This window comes from Triturus cristatus, chromosome 2_1, assembly GCF_964204655.1.
Source record: "Triturus cristatus chromosome 2_1, aTriCri1.1, whole genome shotgun sequence".
Classification (NCBI taxonomy): Eukaryota; Metazoa; Chordata; class Amphibia; order Caudata; family Salamandridae; genus Triturus; species Triturus cristatus.
The window spans coordinates 271,766,664-271,785,224 of NC_140581.1; the positions used below are offsets into that span (position 1 = coordinate 271,766,664).

Here is an 18,561-nt window from a genome sequence, read left to right on the forward strand (position 1 = left end):
GCATTGGTAAGTGCGGACAAAAAGGGAGCATGTGTTAAAAGCAAATAAAAGTTATACACTAGAATCCAGTATATTTATTTTGCCTTTTCGAAATAAAATCATATTTTGAAGTGATTTAATTTTACCATTATGATTTAAATTCCGATTTTTCTTAAAATTTTCTTGCCCAGGATTTAATGATATAGTTCATATTTTGTTTATTTGTTTCAGGGAAGGCTTTTGGCATGGGCGAGCTGGGATCAGGCCCGGGGCATCTACAGTTAGAGCGGCGCACAGGTACCTGACCTCCTGAGCTGCGTTGAATAAATCTTTTATTCCATACAGCCAGTTTGGTTCATTGTTTTCAAGCTGTGTGTAAATCATGTTTTCTTTAATTTTCTCCTCCTTCAATTACCTCTCCCCATCCTCTCTCCCTCAGCCCGCTCCCAGGGGCTCTTTCCTCCACTTTAGGGCCTGAAATTTGTGATTGAGGTGAGGGGACAAGGTGCAAATGTGTGTTCCCAGGCTGTTGGAAGGAGACGTGAAATAAACACAATGCATGTGAAAGGTTGGTGACAGTTTATTGTCTCATAAACAGAAGGAGCCACGACAAAGTCCCGACCAGGTCCTCGTCCATGCGGAGCAACGGTCAGAGTGAAAATCTAACCACAAACTCCCAACCAGCCAGACCTAGGAACGTCAGTGTAGCGCAGCGGGGCCTGGCAATGTCTAAGCCGCAGCAGTGCTGTAATAACGCACACAAGACCACTGCTTGCACTCTCGTGGCTGGAAGACCCCAAGCGGTCTCCGGCTGTTAATTTATCCCCTCGGGTCGAGCCCGCCCCGAGGGGTGCGTTCAACGTGCCAAAACTGCAACAAAGTAGTAGAGTGCCAGAGTGGCTCTCTACATCCCACCTTTCATTTAGTTCCAGACCACCAAGTCATCTGAGTTAATGGAGACGAATATACAAAGTCCTTCAGTCTCTGACTTGGCGCCGGGTTCGGCTGGAGACCATATCTTTGGCTCCGGGAGTTGGAGCCGGCTGGAGCACTAGATGGGATGCACTCGGACGACTCCGATGCACCACCCGGACAGGTCGACACGGCGGCGTCCGTCCCGTTTTGGCTTACCTGCCTGGTCGGGCCCAACGGCGGACTCCCCACATCTGGAGTAACAGGGAGAGGAGAGTTCAGAAGTTCTTCGGGATAATCGTACCGTTCTTGGCCAGGCGCACCATCGCTCGCCTTCTTGAAGCTGGACACATTCCTTGTTATGGAGTGCTGTCCCTTTTGGGCAGTGACCATAGTCCCCTGGATACCTACGATGACCCATACTTCTGGCTCATATGGCGTCCGGAAATTCCAACCGGGGTGTCGGTCTTTGATCACCACCCGGTCTCCCACTCTTAGTTGAGGTTCTTGTGCCCTTCGGGCTTCGCTGGCCTTTCAGTTTGTTGTCTCTCTCTTTGTTTGAACTGCGTCGTTGTCCCGTTCCATGGGCATCCATGTCGGGTGAGATGGGATGCTGTCTCGTGGTGCCCTTTTGAACAGTAAATGAGCCGGAGCACACTTGGTCGTGCTGTGTGGGGTCTGTCAATATGCCCCCAGGAATTGGTCGAGAGCTGTTTCGGCGTCTTCTCCCCCATCCACAGTGATGCGCAGTGCCCGGTTGAGTGTCCTCATCAGGCGTTCTACTTGCCAGTTTGCTTGGGGCCATAGCGGGGTGATCTTTTGGTGCTGTATTGCTTTGTTTTCAAGGTACTCCTAGAACTCTCTGCCTTGAAACGGGGTCCCATTGTCGGACTTAACCTCTTCCGGCAGTCCCATCATTGCAAAAGTCCTGTCAAGGACCCTCTTCACCTGTGGAAACGCCGTTGACGTAACTACTTCCACGATGGGGAATTTCGAGAAGGAGTCGACAATGACCAGCATGTGACGTCCGTCCGGGAAGCTCCCAAAATCGAGACTGATTTAAGTCCATGGGGCCGTGCTTGGCTCTTCCGTGATCACTGGCGCCGGTGCGGGATTGCCCCCTGTGATCGTGCAGGCATGGCACTGCCTCACCATCTCCTCCAGCATGGAGTCCACCGCCGGGAACCAGACCTTGGCCCGCAGCCTGGCTTTCGTCTTCACCATCCCTTGGTGGCCAATGTCTGCCAGCGTGAGGAGCTTCTTCTGTAACCCCTCCGGGACCACTATGAGATGTCCTCTCAAAATTACTCCTTGCTCGCCCACGCTGAGTTCGTGGCGGATTTGCCACAGCTGCTGTCGGGCATGGCTGACCTCCGGCCGGAGGACGCGGGCCCAATCCATGAAATGTGTCCATCTGTTGTTCTCTAGCGCTTCCCTTACCCGGGACAGTGTGTGATCTTCCTGGGTCGCCCTGCCGATTTCTTCCAGCGTCATGGCCGACGGACACGCCCCTTGAGACACCATATTAACGAAGGCCTCGGTGTGACATGCATCTTCTGACAGGTCCGATGCTGGTGAGGATTCCGGGTGGCGGGACAGGTAGTCAGCTGGGTTGTGAGCGCCGGGACGGTAAACTACCTTGAAGTTGTAGGATTGCAGCTGCACCGGCCACCGGCCACCGTTCTATCCTCGGGGGCGCCAGCCGAGATAAGCCTGCAAACAGCGGGAGCAGCGGTTTGTGGTAGGTCACAACGTGAAACTCCTGGCCACACAGATACAGATGGACGTGCTGGCACGCCCATTTGATGGCCAATGCCTCCCATTCGATTTGAGCATATCTGGTCTCCGTGTCCGTGAGGGCTTTACTGGCATAGGCAACTGGCTTCCAGATCTCCGGACCATGTTCTTGCAGGAGGACTGCCCCTAGGCCTACCGGACTTGCGTGGACAATCAGCTCCGTGCGCCGCTGTGGATGGAAGTAGGCCATCACCGTCTTGTCAAGTAGTCCCGCCTTAATGTCGTTGAACGCCTTGTTGGCAGCCACCGTCCATTCCCATCTGTGGTCATGACATGTGCGGTCCGGAGTGGTTCTGATATGGCAGCAAGGTTTGGAATGAAACGCCCACAGTACGTGGCCATGCCGAGGAAGCTCCTCACCTCCGTTGCATTCTTCGGCGTGCTGGCGGCACGGATGGCAGCGGCTTTCTTGGGGTCTACTAGCAATCCATCCCGGGTGAAGGTGTACCCAAAGAAGTCGACTGTCTCTTGATAGAATCAGCATTTGGACTTGTGCAGGGTCAGGCCACAGTCTGTGAGTCTCTGCAGAGCGGCTCGGAGGTGAAGGTGATGGTCTTCCAGCGTGCTTAAAAATACCATGATGTCATCACTCAGGTTGATTACTCCCTACAACCCAGACAGCACTTCTCGGATGGCGTTTTGAAAGACTTCGGCTGCCAACAGCACCCCAAAGATGAGCCTCTTATATCTTCGGAGTCCAATGTGCATCGAAAAGGTTGATATACCAGCTTTCCGGCTCCAGTTCCAGCTGATGGTAGCCGGCGTTGAGATCTAACTTGGAAAACCACTTGGCTCCGTTTAAATCGGCCACTATGTCGTCCATCGTGGGCGTGATATGGCGTTCTGTCTTCACGGCGGTATTTGGCAGCCTCATATCGACTCAGAGCCGTATGGCTCCGGGTTGCTTGGGTTTAGGGGCTACGACCAGCGGAGAAACCCAGGGGGTTGGGCCAGAGACATTCTCGATTACATCTAGCTCCTCGAGTTTCTTCAGTTCTTCCTCCACCTGCGGGCGAAGGTTGAACGACACTCTCCGGTGTCTGAGGGCCACTGGTCTTACAGAGAGGTCGATGTGGAGTTTGAACCTTTTGCCCTTGAGCTTTCCTGGTCCTTCAAAGAGAGCCGGGAACTCCTGCAGTACTGATTCAGCGTGGGAGTCATGGACCTGATTCGCGAAGCATACGCCATGTGACAGGTAAGCAGGGTCTCTTTTCGTCCTTCCGTTCCTTTGAGTTGTTTCCGCTCATGACTTTGGCTTGTATGACTCCACGGAGAGTCCCTCCATATGCGTATATTCGGGCTGTAGAGGGTGTTAGCGGGGGAATTGGTGACAGGCGGTCGTATTGTGCTGAGTCCATCACGTTGACGGATGCTCCGGTGTCGATGAGGGCTCGTACTTCTGTGCCTTCGACGACGACTGAGCACATGGGAGGTGGTCTTCGGTGACGATCTGTTCTGCCAATCTACGACACCACAAACACCTCATCTTCGTACATGGGCCGTCGCCCCTGCAGCTGGTTTTTTGCGACCGTTGGCGGATCGTCGATGGAGATTTGGCGGACACGTTGTGCCATGCTCCTAGACCTTGACGACATTTGTCTGAACCGCCCACCGCGGCATACTTTGGCATAGTGGTTTAGCTTTCCACACCGGGAGCATATCTTTCCTTTCGCCCCGCAGACGGCCGTCGCGGGGTGGTCCTCTCCGCAGTATCCACACGGTCCACCTGGTGGCGGTTGCGGTCTGGGTGATTGGCGAGCCGCCAAGGGGCATCGTTGGATAGCTTCGACCTTTTCTTCTTTGATCGGCGTATGTCTGGATGTGGACGATGCGGCAACCGGTTTGTGCAGAGCGGCCTCCATTTCCTGCACTCGGACATCCAACAGTTCGTGGGAGCGAGCTAGGGCCAAGATCTCGTCCAGAGAGATTACGGGTTGCCAAAGGATCAGCTTCCTCAGGAGTTTGGAACGACATCCCAGGATGATCTGGTCTCTTATCTCTTCCCTCTGATCCGTGAATGTGCACGGCATGGCCAGCCTGCGCAGCCGTGCGTAGAGCATGTCGACCGACTCTGAGTCTATCTGCCACGCCCTTTTGAACTAGAAGTTCTCAAAATCGGGTTTGAGTTGCGGGTCAAAGTGCCTGTTGAGTGCAGCGACCGCCGCTTCGTAGTCGTCGCCATTGCCCGTGTTGAGGAGCGTCTCAAAGAGGTCATATATCTCCACACCTCCATAGTAGATAAGGAGTGAGCGTTTAACAGTGCCATCGGTTTCTCTCGTCCCCTTGAAGTAGTGGTTGAGCCGTCCAACCCAACCCACGCTTTCCATCTCAGCGTGGCAGTGGCAGGGTATGAGGCTTCACTGAAGGGGGGCAGAGGAGCAACCGCAGTGTGACTGTGCCCTGGGGGAGGCGGATTGGCACCTCCATCCGGATTGCGTCCTCCGTCTTGCTGGGCGGCAGCAGCAGCTGCCTGTTGGTTGCTCTTTGTGGCTGTGCAACGGTGCGTAGGTGCAAGGGCGTGGCCTGCGCGCTGACAACTAGCGCTGGGGCGTGTGCTTTAGCACGTGGTCCTGAGTCGCGGGCCATCTGGTGGCTCCGCGTGCGTACAGGGGGGGGGTGGTGGCCCTCTGGCGCAGCTTTGCGGGAGAGAGAGAGAGAGAAGCATGAATATCGGCAGGCTTGTGTGACCTTATCCCAAATCTTTATTATCCAGCTCCCCAATGTCCACAGCTGTCCTCCCCTTTTACAGGTGTGCTGCAATGACGTGGTCTTGCTGCTCCTGTATTGCTCTTGGTGTATCAGAACCGACAGCTCTGTCCCTTCATGTGTGTCTTTGTTTCTTTATTTCTTTATTCATTTTTGTTTTGTTTTTTAAATAGTGTCCACTTCACGATGCGAGTCAGGCAGCCCCCAGCCAAGGATCCAGGGCATGCACGCAGACTGTGGTGAGCGCGTGGTGATAGGCGCAGGCAGTGGAAGGGGCAGCCCAGTCACGGGGCCTCGCTGACGGGAAGCGGGCGTAGAGAGCAGTCGCAGGCCGGCGGGCCCAGACGTGGTGTTGGAGCGCAGGGAGGGCGGGAGCAGGCACAATCTCCAGCAGCTCCGTGGAGGAGGGGCATGCAGGGCGGCCAGTCCACAGCGAGGCATCCGGAGCACTCGCGCAGCGGGCACTTACCTACGTGGTCGCAGGCCACAACGAGCGCCGACGGCTGAACGTTCTCCCATTGGGCAGGGATTGGCGTGGGCAGGAGCAGGCCAAAGCAATCCTAAGGCGAGCAGACGCTGCGTCGACCGAGGCCCCAGATGGTCGGGGCCTTCGGGAGCAGCAGGCGCCGGGCAGACCGGAGCGAAGCGGGTGGACACCGCAAGCTCCCGGCAGGAGCCAGACAGGTAGGCGGTCACGGGTGGGGTACGACCGGTCTCATCGCCAATGTAGCGCGGCGGGGCCTGGCAATGTCTAGGCCGCAGCAGCGCTGTAATAACACGCACAAGACCACTGCTTGCACTCTCGTGGCCGGAAGACCCAGAGCGGTCTCCGGCCGTTTATTTATCCCCTCGGGTCGAGCCCGCCCCGAGGGGTGCGTACAAAGTGCCAATACTGCAACAAAGTAGTAGAGTGCCCGAGTGGCTCTCTACAGTCAGCTGAAAGCATAACAACACACAATTCTAAGAATCAATCTGTGCGTCTCGTGACGCAGCACAAGATACACGGCTCACGTGCAGTTTAACACATACAACACAAGCCCATCACTGTTCTGACGTATTCGGCCAGCACGGGACCGGCGAGCACACATTGACCCCCACTTAGATCCCCAATAGGAGGGGGTGGGTGGGGATGTAGTGGTGGAGGACGATTAGCGAGGGCACCAAATGTAGATTCACTGGGGGCCCTGGCTGAGATAAGGCTGGTGTTTCTGTACTGTGTTGAGGTTCACATTGAAGCTGGTGTGGCACCTGGCTTCCAAGAGTGAATCGGGGTTTGACAGAAGTCAAAGAACCGCTGTTCTAAAGGTGTCCTTGGTTGACGTCCTTAACAAAAATACAGATGTGAAAAAGCCTCGAATTTATGTTGCCAAAAAAACGTAAAAACATTTACCGTAAGCATATACACAACTGGACAGATTCAGAAGGGAGACTCCTATATTTTTAAGCCCAAAATTGCTTTCTTTTTAGCAGTACCCTGTCTAGAATTGCCTGTGCATCAATGTGGAAAATAAAGTGCCACGATTTATGTTTATCAAAACGTCTCTGTCGTGTCGAAATGGTGGCATTTGTGCGTAAAGCACATGCACGTGAACTACCAGGTTACAAGCGGCATACCTATTCAATTGAGGGCCCTCCCGTGACCCCATGATTGTGTCAAGCAGTGACGTACTAGGGCTCGTCACCAAACCTCTGCGCTTGCACATGGCACATTCCAGGGCCTGTTTGCACTTGTCAAACAATCGTTTTCCCTGCCCTGGCGTTTTAGCACCCAGCCGGGGGTGTCCGCTGTTATCTCTCACAACAATAGGATACAATGCCGCCAGGAGATTGCGCCGCACACCCTTCACATTCTGCCTGCTCTCCTGGGCGTGGCTGCTCTCGAACCCCTACGTGCCCGCTGATGCGTGCGCGCTGCCACTGAACACGGATGCCACAGCTGCGCTCGGCTGGGGGCAGCGCTCGGCGCTGTATCAGAGCGCGCGTCCTGCAGGGCGACAGGTGCTGCAGGACGTGGGGTGGGACACTGTGTCACGTCTACACGGGCGAGAGGCCACTCCCTTTCTGACTTGGCTTTCCCAAGCATCGGGAAGCCCCTGAAGACGTGACGCAGGTCACGTATGCCACATGGACCACTACTTTTACAGAATAACAATCATTTTCAACAGTCAAGATATTTTGTGTGTTATATGTGAACCTGTGGCAGGGGTGTCTTCGCTGTTTGGGATGGAAACCCTTTTCTAAAAGAGGTGTGGCAAACCTGTTAAAGGGTGGTGGACTACACAATTAGGGGCGCAGCCTAAATCAGTATGCATGCTGTTTGTTTTAATGGCCTATAAGACAGTTTATCAAATTCAGACATGATGTTTATAGCACAATGCACTGAGTTCACATTGTCCCTGGAGGACACGAACATATGCAAGCAGATGGCAAAGACTGTCCTGTGTATTAATGAAAATGTGTGCAATGGAACTGCTCAAAAGATAGAAATCCTTCTTTGGGATGAGAACCCTCACTCACCCCAGGGTGACATGCTTCATCATAGGGTTCCCTCCTCACACCGCACTGTGAAGTCCGTGGTGTGGGCTACAACTTTCCTATTCGGGAGGAGCTGAGGTGTTTTGATGATCGATGGAATGAGGTCAGTGAGGGACAGAGAGCAAGTGAATGTAGTATGTGGTGATAGTTAAAACTACCTCCAGAGGGCCAAATAACTTTATTCTTGGGTCCAATGGGATAGAGTTAGAAAGAGGACCAGGGCTGTAAAACATATATACCCCTCCCAATGTTCAACATGTTTCTCTCCGTACGTGGTCCCCAAAAGGGGTTCCAAGGCATTCCTCAGGACCCAAAATGTTAGTCACTCTGTTTACAGTGTTGTGAGTACCAAATATAATGGCCAGTCAGAGAACAAGGTGGCCACAATGATGTGTTGAGGGTCCACTGTCGTTCTAATACAGACAAAGTGATATCCACTTTCAAGCCACTGAGTGCATCCAGAAGCGCCCAACGGGTGGTTTGGTGCTGCTTGATTCCGGTGACCCAGCGAGGGTAGAGCAGACCACTGCCGTGATCTGATATCAAAAAACCTTATGTAATGTAACTGGTGCTCATGTAAAGCGATCCAAAACCTTTGGATAGAGTTTATGCTATATTTTCATAACATAAGGAAAGACAAATAGATACTCATTTACTGGCTGATTGTATAAAGTGAAACCAGAAGACCTGGATAAATTGCGGCTTTCCTACTTAAATTGTGTGATCTGTGGCAAATATTTTATTTCACCAAATCTCTTTTATCGTTATTATCAGGTATGAAAGAACTTTTAAATATGTGAGATCCGATTCTCAGTTGTACAAAACTATCACCTTTAACACCACTTCTCAGTGCAGTGCTATAATGTGCCCTATTAATGTCAAAGCATCCACATGCACAGTTTTTTGAATTTTGAAGAATATTTGTCAAATTGTGCGTGATGTTTGTTTATAGCAAAAATGTTCAGGGCTCGGCTAATGCACGGGCTCTAAGAACTAAGCCAGACCTCTGGCTCGGCTCTCCCTATTAATTTGTTGGCTCGCCCACCTCTATCACTCTGCAGTATATTTTTCAGGTGTGGAGCCATCAATACACTTTTGATGAAGTAGAGTCACCAGAACATGTTTATTTGGGATGGGGATACTATGAGATGTGGGGTGGATATATGGGGTTTCATTCAATACCACCCTCCTCTAAATCAGCCCCCAATCACTTAAAAAAATATAGCTCTGACCCAGTGCATAATTTTTAAAGGAATAATTGCAGAGGCCAAACATTTTGCTCAGAAGCCTGCAGCTGATGTTGTTGACTGCTGGGTTGCCGATTAAAAGGCTGCAGAGACTTCATTCCACCTCATGTCTCTTTCATCAAGCTCCATACTCCATTCTCTTGCTGTTTTTATTTTGTACGTCCCTGCTTTCTATCTATGGCACGATTTTCCCACCTTTCTCTTCATTCTTTTTTTCCCCTTTTGTGTTTTCTCACGCTTGGTCCGGATCATGGGCTGATGAGAAAAACAAGTGCCCGACCCTTAAAATAAGTACTGGTGGACCCCACATACAATCACCGGCCCCATCACAGCCGAAGACACTGCCTCGACCATGAAAGGCATCCACTTAGGGGCCCCACTGACCCCTGCCTTCCACAGATCTACCACAGAGCCGCCACCTCCATCGCACCCGAACTACAATGCACCATCAACACCACCTTCGAAACATGCACCTTCCCAGCCGACTGGAAAGGTGTAGAAGTCAGGCCCCTGTTCAAGAAGCCCACAGCTGACCCTACCAACCTCAAGAACTACCGGCCCATCTCGCTCCTCCCCTTCGCGGGCAAAGTTGCAGAGAAAATAGCCAACAAGGAACTGACACAATTCATCGAAAACAATGCCATCCTCGACCCGTTCCAATCCGGATTCCGAAGCAACCACAGCACCGAGACCGCCCTAATCGCCACCACAGACGACATCCGCACCCTCCTGGACCAAGGCTACTCCGCAGCCCTTATCCTACTCGACCTATCAGCAGCCTTCGACACCGTCTCCCACCGTATGCTCATCGCCAGACTACACAACGCCGGCATACAAGGAACAGCCCTAGACTGGATCTGATCATTCCTCACCGGAAGAAGCCAAAGAATCAGACTGCCACCCTTGCTCTCTGGTCCCACGAAAATCACCTGCGGAGTCCCACAGGGGTCATCACTGAGCCCGACCCTCTTCAACATCTACATGGCCCCCCTCGCCACCATCGTCCGACAACAGGGCCTCAACATCGTATCCTACGCTGATGACACCCAGCTCCTCCTCTACCTCACCAAAGACCCCGCCAATGCAGGACTTTGCAGTCTGGATGACCACAACAGCTGCATAAAGCTCAACGCCGAGAAGACAGAAGTCCTCGTCCTTGGAACCACCCCTTCAGCACGGGACAACACCTGGTGGCTGACCGCCTTCGGAAGCCCACCAACCCCTCGACCACGCCAAAAACCTAGGCATCGTACTCGACTCATCCCTCACCATGAACCGACAGGTCAACGCCATCGCCTCCTGCTGCTTCAACACCCTCCGCATCCTCCACAAGACTTTCAAATGGAATCCCCTGTGTCATGGAAGACGGTCACCCACGCACTCATCACCAGCAGACTGGACTATGGAAACGCACTCTATGCCGGCATAAACAAGTCCCTACTCCACAAACTCCAGACGATACAGAACACCGCCATCAGACTCCTCTTCGGCATCCCTGCACGAACACATCAGCCAACACCTACAAAGGCTCCACTAGCTCCCCGTAGAGAAAAGAGTCACCTTAAAAATCCTCACCCATGCCTACAAATTGCCTACACAACACCGGACCCAAATACCTCAATGACAGAATCAACTTCTACATACCCTAAAGAAACCTCCAATCTTCCAATCTTGCACTGGCTGAAACCCCGCACATCCACAGAGCCAGAGCAGGCAGAACATCCTTCTCTCACATAGCAGCCAAAACCTGGAACGAACACCCGGCAGACATCAGATGTGCCCCCTCCCTGAACACCTTCAAGAAGACTTTCAAGACCTGGCTCTTCGGCTAACAGATCTGCGGACCCCCCCCCCCCCCCCAACCCCAGTGCATTGAGACCATCACAGGTGAGAAGCGCGCTTACAATCCCCTGATTAATTGATTGATTGAAATAAGCACTTCTCTAACCTGTCATCGAGTTTATCCAGTGTGATTTAGTGTCATAATTTGTATGTGCCCCATACCCTCATCCACCTCGTAGAGTTAGCCATGACTATTTGCTGAGATCACTTCTTGAAGAGTCACATGTACAAAGGGAGTACATTGCTTATTCAACTAAAATTAAATTGTTCAATGGGATACCAGTAGTGTGTGGGAGGGTATGCTCAGACGTGAGTCCCTTGCTCATTGCACCATCAGGATTCAGGCAAGCCGGGCCGACGTAGGCTGTGATGCCAGAAACCGGTCCCCGGAAGCTTGTTTCCTTCCCAGTATAAGAATTGGCTTGGTAGTTTGGTTTGCCCTGTTCCCATCATGCACTGGGACAGGTACAGACTAATTTGTATGTAGCCAGGTTCTGAGCTGGGATGGTGCAGTGAGCTAAAAAACGGTGATGGATTAAAACCATGATCTCTTGACTTGGTAAGAGTATTCTGCATCATTCAGAAACTCTGTCCATCACCACCCACTTTTTCCCAAATCGTATTTATCCACACTCAGTGTGGGAGGGTATGCTCAGACGTGAGTCCCTTGCTCATTGCACCATCAGGATTCAGGCAAGCCGGGCCGACGTAGGCTGTGATGCCAGAAACCGGTCCCCGGAAGCTTGTTTCCTTCCCAGTATAAGAATTGGCTTGGTAGTTTGGTTTGCCCTGTTCCCATCATGCACTGGGACAGGTACAGACTAATTTGCATGTAGCCAGGTTCTGAGCTGGGATGGTGCAGTGAGCTAAAAAACGGCGATGGATTAAAACCATGATCTCTTGACTTGGTAAGAGTATTCTGCATCATTCAGAAACTCTGTCCATCACCACCCCCTTTTTCCCAAATCATTTTTATCCACACTCAGTGTGGGAGGGTATGCTCAGACGTGAGTCCCTTGCTCATTGCACCATCAGGATTCAGGCAAGCCGGGCCGACGTAGGCTGTGATGCCAGAAACCGGTCCCCGGAAGCTTGTTTCCTTCCCAGTATAAGAATTGGCTTGGTAGTTTGGTTTGCCCTGTTCCCATCATGCACTGGGACAGGTACAGACTAATTTGCATGTAGCCAGGTTCTGAGCTGGGATGGTGCAGTGAGCTAAAAAACGGTGATGGATTATAACCATGATCTCTTGACTTGGTAAGAGTATTCTGCATCATTCAGAAACTCTGTCCATCACCACCCCCTTTTTCCCAAATCGTTTTTATCCACACTCAGTGTGGGAGGGTATGCTCAGACGTGAGTCCCTTGCTCATTGCACCATCAGGATTCAGGCAAGCCAGGCCGACGAAGGCTGTGATGCCAGAAACCGGTCCCCGGAAGCTTGTTTCCTTCCCAGTATAAGAATTGGCTTGTAAGTTTGGTTTGCCCTGTTCCCATCATGCACTGGGACAGGTACAGACTAATTTGCATGTAGCCAGGTTCTGAGCTGGGATGGTGCAGTGAGCTAAAAAACGGTGATGGATTAAAACCATGATCTCTTGACTTGGTAAGAGTATTCTGCATCATTCAGAAACTCTGTCCATCACCACCCCCTTTTTCCCAAATCATAATTTGTATGTGCCCCATACCCTCATCCACCTCGTAGAGTTAGCCATGACTATTTGCTGAGATCACTTCTTGAAGAGTCACATGTACAAAGGGAGTACATTGCTTATTCAACTAAAATTAAATTGTTCAATGGGATACCAGTATTAGCAATAGTATTAATCACACACCCCTGCCTGGTAATCACACACTGAACTATAGATGCAGGTTTGAGTATTACATTGTGTAGAATAGGTGAAGAAGTACTACTTTACGTGCTGCAAAATGGCATTTGTAAATCAGACCCTCAATATTTAACATAGTTTGTAACAAGAGAAGAATTAATGTCAGCCCGTTATCTGTACACTATACGTTTTATGAAGGCAATATTATGAAGACAATGCAAATATACTAATGTGAATTGTAGTTGTCGAAACATGATAATACAGTATAGTTGTGTGAACATAGGCTGTTGTTCTTAAATATGAAAAATACTATGTTGACAAAATGTTATCTGTTTCAGTATAATGTGCAGTTGATGCGTCATCTGATGGAGCACTGGGCCTTAAAATGTAATCTCTTAGTCAAGTCATCAAAAATATTCCCCTATTGGTTGTACGGACCTTTGATAGCTCACTTGAAGCAATGAAAAGGAATTTCTGTTGAGAATACATTTCTAACTTTTGAAGCTAGAATGACTCCACAGAAAGGATCAGGCATCGCTAATTAAGGTTAAGAAAGGTTTTTTTTTTGGAATTAGCAATCCAATATATATACAGAGAAGAAATTAGTTAAATAAATGCAAGAATACTAAAGGCAAACTGAAATATCTCAGCAAGTTAAGGTGCAACAGAATAACATTTTAAATTGCAATAATCACAATTCTATAAACGCAGATTAAAGCAAACAGATGTTTCATAAAGAAACTCTGGAAATGAAGTTTTCTCTCCTAACCTGGATTAGATAAAAGGTCACCTAGTAGGAATCTCTACGTCAGGAGCCTGGGACAAAAGGAAGAAAGGCTTCAGTAAAATTCTGAAAGAAAAGGAAATCAGAGATTAGCATAAAGCTTCACATGAACAAGAATAGGGCAAGCAGTGAGGTCTGTACCTTCTCAAGTCTAAAGGAAATCTTAATCTACTCCACCTACAACTGTGTGAACACCTTATTTAAAAGTAAGAAGGAACCCAGTCACTGCTTGAATGTATCTGCAACATCAGTTCAGGTTCACACCATACCGAGCTATAACTCCCCACCACAGGTTGTCTGTCTTCTGATCCTTCTGTGGGCCAGGCAGCTCATCTCTTCATAGTGCAATCCAGCTCTCCATCACCCACAGGTCACAGCAGAAAAGTGTTAAAAAAATGCAGCATTCTCCCCACCCGATGGAGGGAAATCATCAGGACCTTCTGTTGCATTTGTCCAACACCATTGCAAAGGGTTGTCTTGATTTCCAGAAGATGTACCAGTTACCACCATGAGGAGGGGCCAGCATTTTCCTAAGTCTGGAGCTGTAGTCAGAAGCTTGAGCCAGCCCAAAGTCTGCTTTGTTTGAAATTCCTAGTCAGAATGAAGGACACTGTCCATTCTTTGTTGCGTTTATTTTTTGCAGGCTTCAAGAGCATAAAGTTCAACCTATTGAACTAGTCAGGGTGTTGAAGTGGATTTTCGCCAGACACAAATCTTCTAGATTCTACTGTTACAAGGTGACAGCCAATAACACAGGAAGAAAGGAGGTTTCACAGTAGCAGGGCAAACCCACTCTACACAAAAGGAAGGTGGTGACAGCCTTTTCCCATCAAGGAGGTTAAAAAAATAAAAAATGATTGGTCTTGGGAAGTGGACCCTGAGCACAGCAATGGTTAAACTGTCTTGTCCACCAAGGCCAAAGACAGCCTTCAGGAGAAATACCCTTTGTGCACTATGCATGCAGTCCAAATGGACACCACCATTAATTTGCTCCAATGAAACATGTCAGCCTCACACGTCCCACATGGCAATAGACAAGAAACCCCACTTATAGGGTACTGAGTAGTAGGCAGTTTCTCCAAAGAAATTCAGGTTAAAAGGCATCTACCGCTGAACTATGATTCCAGGGTGAGCAGTACCAATCTACACATAGCTGTGATGAGGGTGTAATAGCCACCCTCACTTAATTTGTGGTTTTATTCCGGTTGTTCCTCTTTATGCTGAGCATAGGAAAAATGTGGGCTAGGGGAAAGCGAATGGCTCATCTCTTCAGGCTTCCAACACCTCTTTTGCATTCTTATGATCAAAACACATCCAGGAGCTGAGTTTGCAGCAAATCTCACAGAAAGAAGAGATGAACCTCTGCAGAAGAGGAAAGCACAGTTTTTAAGGCGGCCCTGTCATAGCAGTTACGAAGCGGAGGGAAACATCACCATGTACAGTGATTTTCAAGTTGGTGGCTGTAGTGTCTTCCTCAGCATGGGAGCATGTAACAGACCACACCACACATAGAGCTCTGGTTATGGAACAAATCTTTTTATTGATTTAGTCAGAAGGTACTGTTAAACCTGAACACAGCCATTCGTCTACAACCACAGGGGCCGGCGGCTAAAGGACTAAGCAATGTAGATATGTATCTCGTTACTGCTTGTAGTCCAACATTCGGTAGGCAGGCGATACTCAAGGTGAGGCATATCAGGCAGGAAGAACATAACCGTCAAACAGAATAGGCTATAGTTTGCTGTCCCGTAATACTAAACAAACAGTAGATAAGAAAGACCCACCCTCCCTCCCACCCCCGCAATAAAACATGAAAGAAAAAGGGAAGAAAAGGGGAACCGTACCAAATACACTAAAAAAGTGTGCGAATTTAGGCGGCGGTGTCAGTGGGAGGGTCTGAAAGCGGTAGAGTATGCGCGGTAAAATTGTCATTTTGACCATGATAGATTATGCTTAGTCCACCAATCCACTTCCTTCCTCGTCTGTGTCACCAAGCACGCGTAGTTTAGTTCTAATATGCGTGGAATCGAGGGGGTCAAAAGGATGCCTAAGTAGGGCACAGGGTCGTTGGACCAATGTAAAGGGAGGGACTGCTGAAGGGCCTCCGCTTGGGCTTGCGGTAGAGGTAGATTAAGGACCTGGGACTTGCCAAGGTTAACCTTAAAACCTGAGTGCTGCCTGAATGATTTGAGTTCATCTACTAGTGCAGGGAGCGAGGTGAGAGGCTGAGCGAGGGAAAAGATGACGTCATCCACGTAGAGGCTTATTTTATGGATATCACCTCCAAACCCGATGCCATTGATGTTAGGATGATCGCGGATTTTCTGTGCCAGGGGTTCCATATAAAGTGCAAATAAATGAGGCGAGAGTGGGCACCCTAGCCTCGTGCCCTGGGCTATCGCAAAAGAAGATGAGGATATTCCGTTAACACAAACAAATGCCCGGGGCGCACGGTAGATGCACTACACCCTTTGGATAAAACGGGGGCCAAATCCGAAACCTCGCAGGACGTCGAAGAGATATGTCCAGCATACTCTATTGAACGCCTTTTCAGCATCTACCACAAAGAATATCGCTGCCTTTTGGGAGCGGTGAACACTATCAATTAGGTGGAGGAGGCGCTGGTGTTGTCACTGCCTTGGCCCATGGGATTAAATCCCACCTGGTCTGGGTCTATCAGACCTGCCATCTGGGGGTTCAAACGGGCTGCAAGTATTCCTGTAAAAAGCTTCACGTCAACATTGAGCAGTGAAATTGGGCAATAGGAGCTGCATTGCCCAGGGTCTTTATTAGGCTTGAGGATTACGGAAATCGCCGCCTCCGACATAGGATCCGTCACAGCTCCATAGTCTAAGAAGGAATTGTAAAGGCGGGTTAAGAAGGGTGCTACTTCATGACAAAATGTTTTATATAACAGGGCAGGGAAGCTGTCAGGGCCTGGCGATTTGTCAGGCTTCAGCCAGGAGATAGCGGAAATCACTTTGTCCAACCTGATGGGGTCCTCCAGCTGCTCTGCATGCGGGGGGAGGGAGGCAAGTAAAGTTGCTGGATTCTAGGTATGCCTGTGCATCAGGGGGTTCGTGAGACTCTGCGCTGTAGACTGTTTGGTTGAAGCGGCGGAATTCCTCTACAATCTGGGAATCCAAGTGGACTTTCTCACCATTAGACCGTATCAGAGAGGAGATATTCCCCGCAATTGCCCTGGCACGTAGTTTTCGGGCTAACATTTTCCCACACTTGTCACTTCCCAAGTAGAATCTGTGTTGGAGGCGCAGCAGTGCAAACTCCCCTTTATCCAGGTCCAGGCGTTTGAGAAGCAACCGCTTCTTTTCCAGGGATCGCCACACACTCTGAGCCCCTGTGCATTTATGTATCGCCTCTAGCTCTGCTACTTCCTTCTCAAGGTCTCAGCGGGCCTCCCGATGTTTTCAATTATCAGCAGAAGATATGGCAAGATATTCCCAGCAGGACACCGCTTTGAGGGTTTCCCAAACAGTAGCCAGGGACGCCTCCCCATTATCGTTGTGTTGGAGATTTCTAAAAGCTTGGTGCGCGTGCCTTCTACACTATGTGGGGAATGTAAGAGGCCTATGTGCAGTCGCCAGCGGGCAGGTATACGCTCAACCCCTTCAGGACTGGATATGTGTGCATGATCTGAAATAGAGTGTGGGGCTATTGTGGTATCGCTGACCCTCGGGAGGAGCGCAGGAGAGACCGAAAACATGTCTAAGCGTGCAAAGGATTTATGTCCGGCAGAAAAGTATGTGTGATCACAGAGGCCTAGATATTGGATGCACCATATATCATGAAGGCCATTATCGGCCATCCATTGTTTGCCTTCTGGAGAGAGGGCTCCCACCAGAGAGTATCGTTGGCTCTATCGGTCCCAGTCACTATCCATGACCAAATTTAGATTGCCGCCTATCACTAGAGCAGCGTCTGGGGAGGAAAGACCCTCTGATATGACGGCGAAGGAAAGCCTCCTGGTGGGCATTAGGTGCATAAATGTTGAGTAGTGTGAAAACAGTAGACTCCCATTGAATGCGAAGCACTAGGACCCTACCTTTGAGTTCATACAGAGTAGACAGCACCTTATCCTCAAATTTAGCCCCAAGCAGGATAGCTACCCCATTCTTCTTCGTTGAATCAGAGGACCAATACTGACGGGGGAAGTGCCGTGTGCGCATACGGGAAGTGTCTTTGGCAAGCAGATGGGTCTCCTGGAGGAGACATATGTCTCCGTCCGACTGGGCCAATAGGGAGAGAATCACTGCACGTTTTGTAGGGTGATTAAGGCCCCTCACATTGAGGCTGACGATCTTTAGGTGTCTAGTCATGATGGGTGGAAGTCAGCCTGAGAGGACCCATCGTGGAGAAAGGGTGCGAAGCACGATATGTGGGCAGAAGGGAGTGCGGGCCTGCAAGTGAAGGGTGGTAATGCAAAGACTGGTACGGGGACCCCTAAAGGAAAGGCAACAGATACATAAAAGAAAACAACCTGCAAAAATTGAACCCCAAGAAGAAACAGTAGACAAAAGTTTTTCTGTAAGGCATAGCCTAAAGGGCACATGGTCCTGAGGAAAACCACAGTGTAGGATACCTGGAGAACCAAGAGCCGCGGAGAGGCAACCCGTTAGATCAGGAGAGGTGGTCATCCCATGTGCCCCTTCGGCTGCGCTCTATGACATCCATCCCCATGGTCTATGCTGGAATGTTCAAGGGGAACACGATCGGTCGTGGGACTGGGAGAGGGAAGAGAGCACCGCCTCACGTTCTTTCGCCACTTCCTCCGGATCTGGCTTCAGATAGTTTGAGGTCTTCCTAACAGTCTCCCAATGGGGTGGTCGCCGCGGGGACCAGACCCTGGAGTCATCCCCCTTTGTTGAATCTTCAGCATTGTCTAATCCCAACAGGTCCAGAGCCTCCCGCA

At 50.2% G+C, this 18,561-nt stretch overlaps 1 long non-coding RNA gene across 2 annotated transcripts in view; it reads left to right on the plus strand.

Moving 5' to 3' along the window:
* Nucleotides 1–18,561, plus strand: part of LOC146864091 (uncharacterized) — a 466,081-nt gene that overhangs the window by 116,084 nt on the left and 331,436 nt on the right. Inside the window, exon 2 of one of the 2 annotated variants that reach the window (XR_014970049.1) lies at nucleotides 211–276. The exons of the other annotated variant lie outside the window; for it this stretch is intronic. This is a non-coding gene — a long non-coding RNA (uncharacterized LOC146864091). The remainder of the gene's footprint in view (nucleotides 1–210; nucleotides 277–18,561) is intronic. 2 annotated transcript variants of the gene reach the window in all.